General features: G+C 36.3%; 1 pseudogene; it reads left to right on the forward strand.

The window, feature by feature from the left end:
* The first annotated feature begins 9,056 nt into the window (after positions 1 to 9,056).
* LOC130679792 (olfactory receptor 7A17-like) lies at positions 9,057 to 9,958 on the forward strand (annotated as a pseudogene).
* The last annotated feature ends 2,305 nt before the right edge of the window (positions 9,959 to 12,263 follow it).

Consider the following 12,263-nt stretch of genomic DNA (forward strand, 5'->3'; position numbering starts at 1 on the left):
TGGCAGTGGAGGTAGCTACTGCACCTTTGAAGCATGAAAGAACTCTTTCCCCTCGAAAAAGGCTGGTGCCATGCACCTCAGAAACCTGCCATTGGGCACTAGAGCGTGATGCAAACACAGTTATTATTCCATAAGAATCAGTGGAATTATGACACATCAAAAATTTATACAACTGAAAATTACCCAGCACTAGAAAGAGGGTTAAGTAAAACTGAAATCACCAGTCTTCTTGAGAAAGATTTGAAAAACAATTTATAAACATGCTCATGGAGCTACAGAAAAATATTCAAGATTTCATGGAGGATTTCAAGAAAGATATAGAAAATTTGAAAAATACAGTATCTGAAATGAAACATAGAATGGAGGGATTTGAAAGTATATTAGATGAGGTAAAGGAGATGGTAAATTAAATAGAAATTTGAGAAAAGGGAAACAAAGAAGCTGAGGCACAGAGAGAGAGAAGGTTCCAAAGGAATGAAAGAATAGTAAGAGAACTCTTTGACCAATTCAAATGGAACAGTATTAACATTATAGGAGGGCCAGAAAAAGAAGAAAAATAAATAAAAAGGGATAAAAAGTCTCCCTGAGGAAATAATTGCTGAAAACTTCTCCAATTTGGGGGAAGAAATACTCTCTTAGGTCATGAGAGTGTAGATAATTCCCAACAGATGGGACCTAGGAAGACAACAACAAGGCATATAATTAAAATGGCAAAGATAAATGACAAGGAGAGAGTGTTAAAAGTAGCCAGAAAGGAAAAATATCACATATAAAGGAAAACCCATCAGGCTATAATCAGTTCTCTCATCAGAAACATTACAGGCCAGAAGGGTGTGGCATGATAGGTCCAGTGCAATGAAACTGAAGGGCCTCTAACAAAGAACACTCTATGCAGCAAGACTATCATATAAATTTGGAGCACAGAATTTAAAATTTCCAGATAAACAAACCAACTCTAGTCTTTTTAAAGGGGATGCTGTAGATGGAAGTGCTACTAAGGCTAAATAGCTGTCACCAGGAAAAATAAAACCACAGTAAAGGTGGTAGATGAATCAATTACTAAGCAAAGTCAAAATTAAATCAGCTACACACAGTCAAGGGATGTCAGTCAAGGGATACACAAAGCATAGAAAATATGATACCTAATATATAAAGAGTAGGGGAGGAAGAAGAAAGGAGAAAAAAGAAAGAACCTTTAGGTTGTGTAATGAGTGAGATAAGTTATTGTGTTAGATAGTAAAGAAGCTGCCCTTGAACCTTTGGTAATCATGAATCTAAAACCTGCAATGGTGATAAGTACATATCTATGGAAAAATCACCCTAAATGTAAATTGGTCTGAATTCACCAATCAAAATACTCCAATAAATAGAATCACTTAATGGATAAAAACAAGACCTGTCTATATGCTGCTGACAAGAGACTCACTTCAAGCCAAAAGACATGTACAGACTAAAATTGAAGGGATGGAAAAATATATTTCATGCAACCAATAGGGAGAAAAATGGAGTAGTGATACTTGTGTCAGACAAAGTAGAATTCAAAACAAAAAAAGAACAAGAGTCAAAGAAAGACATGACATAATTATAAACAGATCAGGGCAACAAGAGGATATAATAATTATAAATATCTATGCACCCAATACAGGTGCCACTAAATATGTAAAACAATTAAAGGGAGAAATAGAATTAAATTAAATTAAAGGGGAAAATAGAACGCAATGCATTCATTTTAGGAGACTTCAACACACCACTCAGTTCAAAGGACAGATCAACCAGACAGTAAATAAGTAAGGATAGAGGCAATGAACAACACGTTAGAACAGACGGACCTAAAATACACCTATGAAGCACTGCAGCCAGAAGCAGCAGGACACAAATGCTTCTTAAGGGCACATGGAACATTTTGAAGAATAGATCATTTACAAGGCTACAGAAAAAGCCTCAGTGAATTAAAAGAGATTGAAATTGTACCAACCAGCTTCTCAGACCACAAAGGTATGAAACTAAAAATAAAGTACACAAAGAAAAAGAAAAAGCCCCAAACACATGGAGGCTTAACAATATACTCCTAAATAGTCAATAGATCAGTGATGAAATAAAGACAGAGATTAAGCAATATGTGGAGACAAATGACAATATTAACTCAACACTGCAATAACTGTGAGGTGCAGTGAAGACTGTGCTAAGAGGGAAGCACATTGCAATAAAGGCCTATCTCAGCAAATAAGAACAATAACATATGAACAGTCTAAACTCACAATTAACAAAACTAGAAAAATAAGAAGAAATGAGGCCCAAAGTCAGTAAAAGGAGGGACATAATAAAACTTAGAGCAAAAATAAATAAAATCAAGAAGAATAAAACAATAGAAAGGATCAATGAAAGCAAGAGTTGGTTCTTCAAGAAAATGAACAAAATAGATGAACCCCTAGCCATACTTTTCAAAAGAAGAAAGAGTCTACACACATAAGCAGAGTAATAAATGAGAAAGGAAAAATCACTACATACATCACAGAAAGACAAAGAATTATTAGAGAATACTATGAAAACTTATGTGTTAACAAACTGGATAAGTTATAAGAAAAGGACTACTTTCTAGAAAAAATAAAACCATCTAAGGCAGACTCAGAAAGAAATAAAACTTGAACAGACCAATTACCAGCAATAAAATTGAACTGGTTATCAAAAAATTATGTAAGAACAAAACCCCTGGGAAGATTATTTCACTGCTGAATTTTATCAAACATTTATTGAAGACCTATTACCCATCTTCCTTAAAGTTTCCCTGAAACTAGAAGAGAAGGTCATACTTTCAAACCCATTCTATGAGGCCGTCATCACTTTCATACCAAAACCAGGTAAGGACACCACAAAAACGGAAAATTGCAGACCAGTATTCCTGATGACCATATATGCAAAAACACTCAACTAAATATTAGCAGAATGAATTATAAAATACATAAAAAGTATCATCTTTCATGATAAACTAGGATTTATTCCAGGGATGGAAATTTAGTACAATACACAAAAATCCATCAACATCATACAACACATCAATAAAAGGATAAAAATCACATGATTATCTCCATAGATGCTGAAAAAGCATTGAGAAAATTCAACTTCCATTCATGATAAAAACTCTCAGCAAAATGGGTACAGAGGGCAGTATCTCAACATAATAAAGGCCACATAGGACAAACCCACAGCCAGCATCATTCCTAATAGTAAGAAGTTGAAGCTTTTCCTTTAAGATTAGGAACAAGACAAGGATTACTACTCTCCCCACTTTTATTCAACATAGTACTGGAGATCCTAGCCACAGCAATCAGACTATACAAAGAAATAAAAGGCATCCAGATTTGTAAGGAAGAAGTTAAACTGTCACTGTTTGCAGATGACATGATACCATACTTAAAAACCCCTAAATAATCCATTCCAAAACTACTAGAACTAATATCTGAATTCAGAAAAGTTGCTGATAAAAAATTAATACAGAGGGATCTGTTGCATTCCTATATAGTAATGATAAACCAGCAGAAAGAGAAATCAGGGAAACAATTCCATTCACTATTGCATCAAAAAGAATAAAATGCCTAGGAATAAACCTAACCAAGGAAGTGAAAGACCTATATTGTGAAAACTACAACACACTCATGAGAGAAATTAAAGTAGATACCAATAAATGGAAATACATCCTGTGTTCATGGACAGGAGGAGTTAATATTGTCAAAATGCCATTCTGCCTAAAGAAAACTATAGATTCAATGCAATCTCAGTCAAAAAATACCAACAGTATTCTTCAAAGAACTAGAGCAAATAATTCTAAAATTCATATGGAAACACAAAATACCCGAAATAGCCAAAGCAATCCTAATAAGGAAGAATAAAGCTGGGGGGATCACGCTCCCCATCTTCAAGCTCTTCTACAAAACCATAGTAATCAAGACAATTTGTTACTGGCACAATAACAGATCCATACCTCAATGGATCAGAATAGAGAGCCCTGATATAAACCCAAGCATATATGGTCAATTAATATACAAAAAAGGAGCCATGGATATACAATGAGAAAATGATAGCCTTTTCAGCAACTGATGTTAGCAAAACTGGACAGCCACGTGCAAGAGAATGAAACTGGATCATTGTCTAACCCCATAAACAAAAGTAAGCACAAAGTGGATCAAAGACTTGAATGGAAGTTATGAAACCATAATATTCTTAGAAGAAAACATAGGCAAAAATATCTTGAATATAAACATGAGCAAATTTTGCCTGAGCACATCTCCTCGGGCCAGGGAAACCAAAGCAAAAATGAACAAATGGGACTACATCAATTTAAAAACCTTCTGCACAGCAAAGGACACCATCAGCAGAACTAAAAGGCATCCTACAGTATGGGAGAATATATTTGTCAATAACATATCTGACAAGGAGCCAACACCCCCAAAATATAAAGAACTCATGTACGTCAACACCCAAAAAGCAAATAACCTGATTAAATAATGGGTGGAGGGTATGAACAAACATTTCTCAAAAGAAGTAATTCAGATGGCCAACAGGTACATGAAAAGATGCTCCACGCTGCTAATTATCAGGGAAATGCAAATTAAAACCACAATGAGAGATGACCTCACATGGGTTAGGACGACCATCATCCAAAAGACTTGGAACAACAAATTTTGGTGAGGATGTGGAGAAAGGGGAACCCCCCTACACTGCCAGTAGAAATGTAAATAAGTTCAGCCATTGTGGAAAGCAATATGGAGGTTCCTCAGAAAACTATAAACAGAAATACCATTTGATCCAGTAATTCCACTCCTAAAAATTTACCTGAAGAAAATAAGACCCCTGATTCAAAAAGACAGATGCACCCCTATTTTTATTACATCACTATTAATAATAGCCAAGAAATGGAAGCAACCTAAATGTCCATCAATAGATCCCTGGATAAAGATGTTGTGGTACATATACACATTGGTATATCATTCAGTTATAAGAAGAAAACAGATCCTACCATTTGAAACAATATGAATGGATCTAGAGTGTATTATGGTCAGTGAAATAAGTCAGCAGAGAGAAAAAAATGTACAAAATGATTTTACTCATTTGTGGAGTATAACAACAAAGTAATACTGAAGGAAAAAAAACAGCAGTAGACACACAGACTCCAAGAAGGGACTAACAATTAACAATAGGAACTGTTTGGGGAGGATGGGAGGGTAGAGAGGGCAAAGGCAACTTAGGGGCATTATAATTAACACACACAATATACGTTGGTCACAGGAAAGACAGTGCAGCACAATGACAAGTAATGACAATAGCTTCTAACTCACTAATGGACTGTGACTGGAATGGGTTGGGGGGGACTTGATAATATGGGAAATGTTGAAACCATGATGTTCCTCATGTGCAACCTTCATAAGACTGAATATCAATGATACCTTAATTTAAAAAAAGAAATAATGAGATTGTATGGTAGGGATTAATTCTGAGCTGTGCTGTGAATCACTAAATTGTATTTCTAAACTCATCCATGACATGCCTGGCCATGGTGTTCTTCTATCTTGAACCAATATAGGATCACTTTACTTTTTATTTTTATTTTTATCTTCTATTTTATGGCAAAGCAGAGTATCATGTGTCAATTCTTTCAATTTACTTCTACTTTTCTATACTCATATATGACCCTTTGCTTCATCCCTGGTTAGAAGACAAATCTCCTACCACTGCTCAGAGTCAATCAGCATACTTGTGCTCAGGAATTTACATTGATAAAAATACCACAAGATTTTGTTCCAGATAGCTAATGTATTGGAGTTAAATTACTTTCTGTATGTGACATATATTTAAAATTAACAAGTACATGAATTTTAAAAGCTATATAGGAATCAAAATGCACACTGCATGTTTCTATTTCTGTACCATTCAAGAAAACACACAAGTTTTAATGACATTTTTATTCAATAATTAAAATTTAAATCACTCTGAGCATCAACTTCCCTATTTCTGAAGGTGTGTGTGATTGTAAACATAAATTCAGACAAATGTTTCAAGAAGTAAATGATATATCTGGATGTATTTTATAGAACCAAAGAAAATATTCATAAAGGCTATGTGCATATGTGTGTGTTTATTTGTATACAATTTTATTTTGAGAAATATACTCATGCACTTTTACATACATAAACATTTATAATCACACACTTTGTGTTGAAAGGAAATGATATTTGGAGAGGATAGTTGTGAAGAGAATGAATTTTGAATTGGAAGAAATTAAAAGAATAGGGAAATTTAGACACAAATATTTGAATTAAACAGTAGCATACATTTGAAGGAAGAATACTTTACTTTCCTGCCTCAAAGGCACTGAAATCTGATGCACATTTCCATTTTTTGTGGAGAAATTCTCTACCAGCTGAAGAGGATGAATAGTTCCTAACTGATTTTAAATTTTGTCTTCTACTTAAGGAGGGATTAGGACACAAAATGCCTTTATCCAGGGGACCCTGAATGAATGGAGAAGCATTACTTTAGTTTTCTGAACACAACTGTATTAGATAAACGTTTGTATCCAATTCTCAATGCTAATGTAAAGTCACCACACTAGTGATTTAGGCAAACAAATTTACACTTTCAGAATTCTGAGGATCAAAAGCCTGAAGTAGGTCTCCTTTTGCAAAAATCAAGATATTAGCAGGACTGGGGTATGTCTGTAGACTACAGGGAAGAATCTATATACTTTCCTATCCCAAGTTCAGATTACAAGGCAAAAAACTATATTTCTTACAATAACCCTCATAATGAAATTCCCCATTGTTTTATGTGCTACAGAAATATATTCTCTCATTCCATAGCTTTCTTTACCACTTTGTTGACTTTTTCCTCTGCAATTTTTTTTTTACTTTGATGTTGTCCCACTAGCTTAATTTTCACTTTCTTGTTTGTGCTGCAGTTTTCAAATCTAAAAAATCATTGTCAAGATTGTGTCAGGAATTTTTTCAGTGTATGTTCTTTTAGGATCTTAGTGGTTTGTTTCAGGTCTTGTATATAAGTCTTTAATCCATTTCAATTTAATTTTTGTGAATGCTGTGAGATAGTAGTCTAGATTCCTTATTTCATGGGTGACCATTTTCATAGCCCTGTTTGTCAGAGAGACTGTCCTTTCTCCATCAGTACTGTTGGTTCCCTTGACCAATATTAGCTGACTTCATATGCATGTTTTTTTTTCCAGGCTCTCAGTTCTGTTTCAGAAGTCCATGTGTCTGCTTTTATGCAAGTCCCTTATTATTTTGATCACTCTTTTGAATTTACCTTTGTAATATATATTGAAATCAGGGAGTATGATGCCCCCAGCTTTGTTCTTTCTCAGAATAGCCTTGGATGTTTATGGTCTTGCTCAGTTCTGCTAGGTGGGGCATTGGGTATTTTCCTCAGTTCTTGTCCCCACTACAATGAAGAACTGAAGGGCAGAGACACAGTAGTGAAGCACAGTAAAAGTCTTATTTAAAGTTAGGTACTTAAAGAGAAAGAAAGTGCAGGCAACCTCAGAGAGAGGAGCACCTAAAGGGTTTAGCGTCTGGGGTTTTATAGGTGGTTGAGGATTTTCAGGAAAGTGACAAAGTGCCAGGAGTGGACCTGGCAAATGGTTCCAGAATGTTCAGCTTTGATAAGGCATTGTTTCTTCTTTTAACTTAACACAAGAAAATTTCTGCTTTGATTTTTCCAGGACGTCAGTTTTTGTCTGGAGGCATATCTATCAAGACTGCCTGCCCTGCATCCAATGTGGGCTGAGTCAACACCCATTTGATTGAAAGGCTTTAGCTGTAAGATAGAAGGCTTCCTGAACAAGCTTGGCCTTTGAGCAGGCTAAAGTAAATCTCACAATGGTGTGTGCTATTTGACACAATGAAAGAATAGGCTATGCTGAGATACATTTTTTATTTGTAGAGTATTCAAACTTTAGGCCTAGTTGCTCCTGGCTTTCTGAGTTTTAATAGACTAACTGGCTAACTCTCTGAGTCCGTTCTAGTGGGTTTTACTGGCCTTACTCTCTTTCTACCCTGCTTATATCTATTTTACTGCCTAACAGTTCCACATGAATTTTAGCATTCTTTTTTGTATTTCTGTGAAAAATGGCATTTGGGATCAAGATAGGGATTGTATTAAAAATGTACATTGCTTTGAGTTGTACGTACATTTTAATACTATTAATTCTTCCACTTCATTAATATGGGATACCTTTCCATTTATTCATGTCTTCCTCAAATATTCTCATCAGTGTCTAATAGTTTTCAGTGTAGAGATCTTTCTCCTCCTTCATTAAATTAATTCCTAATTTTTTTCATGCTACTGTAAATTTCATATTTTTCTTTTTCTTTCTTTCCTTCACATCATTTATTGTCTTTATATACAAATGCTATCAATTTCTGTATTTTAATTTTCTATCCCAATTTTTAAATTTTTTATTTTTATTTCATTGATTAGATAAAATATTCTTTGGTAAAATCTTTACAATTTTCTGCATATAGTATCATATCAATTACAAATAGAAAGAATTTGACTTTTTTCTTACCAAATCAGATGTCTTTTATTTCTCTTTCTTGACTGATTGCTCTGGGTAGGATTCCCAGTACCATGTGGAATGGCAGTGGAGAGCGTGAGCACCTTTGCCTTGCTCCTGCTCAGAGAGGTAAAACTTTCACCTTTTTACAACTTAGTATAATGTTAATTGTGGACTTCCCATATATGGCCTTTAAATATTTTAGGAAATTTTTATGTTCAACCCCTTGTACTGGTTGCCCACACAAGACTTGGAACATTGTTGGGACTCAGTATATTACCTAGACATGAATCATACAATTGCTCATTTACTGAGGACAAGACACTTCTGGGAAAAATCTGAAAATGGGAGTATTACCTAATCAGATATAGCAAAGAGGGAATATGACAAGGAAACCAGATCCATACACAAAACTTTGAAAATTATTTCCTGAGTGCAAAATATAAATTTAGCATTTCAATGATCTTAGTAATACCAATAGGTATAAAAATCAATCATGTTATTTTTCCTTCCTTATACTCAACTTCACAACATAAAACCAGGAAACATTACAGGAGTTTCAGAATTTCTTCTTGGCCTTTCAGAGGAAATAAAACTGAAGCCCCTCCTATTTGGACTTTTCCTCTCTATGTACCTGGTCATGGTGTGTGGAAACCTGCTTATCATCCTGGCTGTCAGCTCAGACCCCCACCTGCACACACCCATGTACTTCCTCCTCTCCAACCTGTCCTTTGTGGACATCTGCTACACCTCCATCACCATCTCCAAGATGCTGTTGAACATCCAGACCCAAAGCAAAGTCATAACATATGCAGGCTGCATCAGCCAGTTGTATTTTTTCCTACTCTTTGCAGGGTTGGATGACTTCATTCTGACTGTAATGGCCTATGATAGGCAGGTGGCCACCTGCCATCCCCTACACTACACAGTCACCATGAACCCCTGGCTCTGTGGGCTGTTGGTACTTGTGTCCTGGACCATCAGTATTCTGCATTCCTTCCTACAAACCTTAATAGTGTTGCAGCTGTCCTTCTACACAAACTGAGAAATTCCCCATTATTTCTGTGAACTTAATCAGATGGTCCAACTTGCTTGTTCTGACACCTTTTTCCTTGGCACAGTGATGTATTTTGCTGTTCCACTGCTGACTGGTCATCCCCTTGCCTGTATCCTTTAGTCATGCTGTGAAATCATTTCCTCCATATGTAGAGTATCATCAGTCCAAGAGAAGTATAAATCATTTTCCATCTGTGCATCTCACCTCACTGTTGTGTCTTTACTTTATTGTATGAGCCTAGTTGTGTACTTCAGCTCTACTGTGCCCACAGCTCACACTCAAGTGTGACAGCCTCAGTGATGTACACCATGGTCACACCCATGCTAAACCCCTTCATCTAAATTTGAGAAATGAAGCCCTAAAGAAGGGTCTGAAAGATTTCTTTTTATGGTAGCTATAAAAGGTCATTTCTCCTGGGGCTAGAGAAAAGCATATGATTTCTGGGTTGATGGCCTCAGCTAAAAATTACAATTGTAAGAGTTTACCATTTATCATTTTTCTCCTCTCCCAAGTTACTCTCAATCTTGCATCTGAAAAATCTAGGAATTCCCATTCATCAAGTGACTACATGTTTCCTAACAATTTATTCTCAAATAAAAGATGTGATACCTAGCAATTTTTAAAATAAAAGATAGTCATGAGTTATACCACTCCTATGGAAAATATTGCTCTTGGAAACCTGGTTATTTATATATTTATAGTGGAGAAAAATTTCAGGTCAGAGTTTTCTCATTTTGGTCCATCATTCTTTCTATATTACATAACTGTACTTTCTGATAATCTAGATTTTATCATATATATTGTTTTATCTGAAGTAATTAGATTTTTTGATATCATTAATGCACAATTACTTGAACAGCATTATGGTTACTATACTACCCCCATTATCAAGTCCCCCCACATACCCCTTTATAGTCACTATCCATCAGTGTAGTAAGATGCTATAGAATCACTACTTGTCTTCTCTCCTACTAGTTGAAATTTCATCATAACAAATAAAGAGTCAGTGAAAGAACAGCATCCTTATCATCCATTACATACCCTCTTCATAATCAAACGATGAGTCAATACAAAGCTCAGACTCCTGTCCAGGCATGTGATTCAGAGTCATCCATTTATGCAGTCATGCTAGTCCTCCCAACATCTTCACGTTACCTTGAAGGTACCTCAGCGGGATCACTTCTAACAGTTATGTGAAACAGACTTGAATAACAGAGTCATCATGAATGCCATGTTCAAATATCATAACAAATGCCAGGGATGAGAAGAATCAGATTATTTCAACGGCCCTGAGATCTAATTTGGTTACTGTATTAGTTAGCTATTGCTGCATAACAAATCATCCTAAAATAGTTAAATTGAATGTCTTTATTATTGAATGATATTTTATGGTGGGTGTTGTACTGACTTCTGTGGCTCTTCATAAAGCATAAGTCAGCTGTGAATCCTGTTCTGTTTCATTGCCTCATTCATGATGTATGTGATTGTAATACTCCTCAGTCTAGAAACAATCTGTGTCATATCACTAATTTTTTGTTAGTAGTCTATATCTCCTAGTTTAAAGGGGAAACAATGAGTTCATCAATTGTAATTTGACTTAATTTAATTCTACTATTTTGATATCTGCATGGGAAAGGTTGCTTTATTGCAGTTAGAAAAACTATGTTCCACACCTGCTATGTGCAACTCCAGATCCAGCTATGAGTCATGCACCACTACAATATTCTAATTCTAACAAAATTATTAGAGCAGGATGCTCCTGCCATAGAAGTGAGGACACAGCTCAAACATTCTCTGGGCAAGGACACTATCCAGGCTCCTGACCTTGCAGCTGAGCCCCCCATAATGGAGTCCTCACTGCTTTGTTGCCTGCCCTCATTACTGGCAGTGCCATCCATTCAGCCAGCCCCTGCAGGTGCCCCCATATTCACATGTGACTGTCAGCTTATGATTTGCATAACACTTGCACAGATGTTATCTCTTAACTCCCACACTTTCAGCATCATTTGACTCCTTCCTTTCTGAAATGCTTCTCCTCCAGAGGGTTGATGGAAGCCACTCCCCACTGGTAACTTTTCTGTCTTCTGCACCCCACCTCCCTGTGGGGTGTCCAAGAATCAGTCCTGCATGATAACTGCCACATCTATAGCTCCAGCCCTGAATTCACTCCTCACCCCAGGTCATGTATTCACATGAAAGCATCTCAAATTGAGGGGATCCACACAAAACTGTTGATTCCATTGCATTCCAACCGGTTTCTCCCAGGTTGTTCTTTCTTCTGTGAATGGCACCACTGTACACTCATCCTGAGACCAAAAGCCAAAACTGTCTCCCTCGCAGTGCACGTCTAGTTTGCAAGGAAATCCTGTTGGCTCAACATTGAAAACATTCCTTGATCCAAACATTCTCTCCAACTCCACATTGACCAACCCTTTTCAGCCCACCAGTGTCTCATGCCTTGTCAGGGCAACAACATTTTAATTAGCTTTCTCCTGTCCCATCCAAAATAAACCTATTTACTCAGAAACCAGAGTGCCTTTATGAAGTGGAAATCGGATCACACTCTCCACTGCTCAAGAATAGAGTCGTCCAGGGTGAGCCCCCTGGCACCCCTGCACCCTTTTTTGATGCCACAGCATACTGACA

The sequence above is a fragment of the Manis pentadactyla genome, chromosome 12 (genome assembly GCF_030020395.1).
Source record: "Manis pentadactyla isolate mManPen7 chromosome 12, mManPen7.hap1, whole genome shotgun sequence".
NCBI classification, from domain to species: Eukaryota; Metazoa; Chordata; class Mammalia; order Pholidota; family Manidae; genus Manis; species Manis pentadactyla.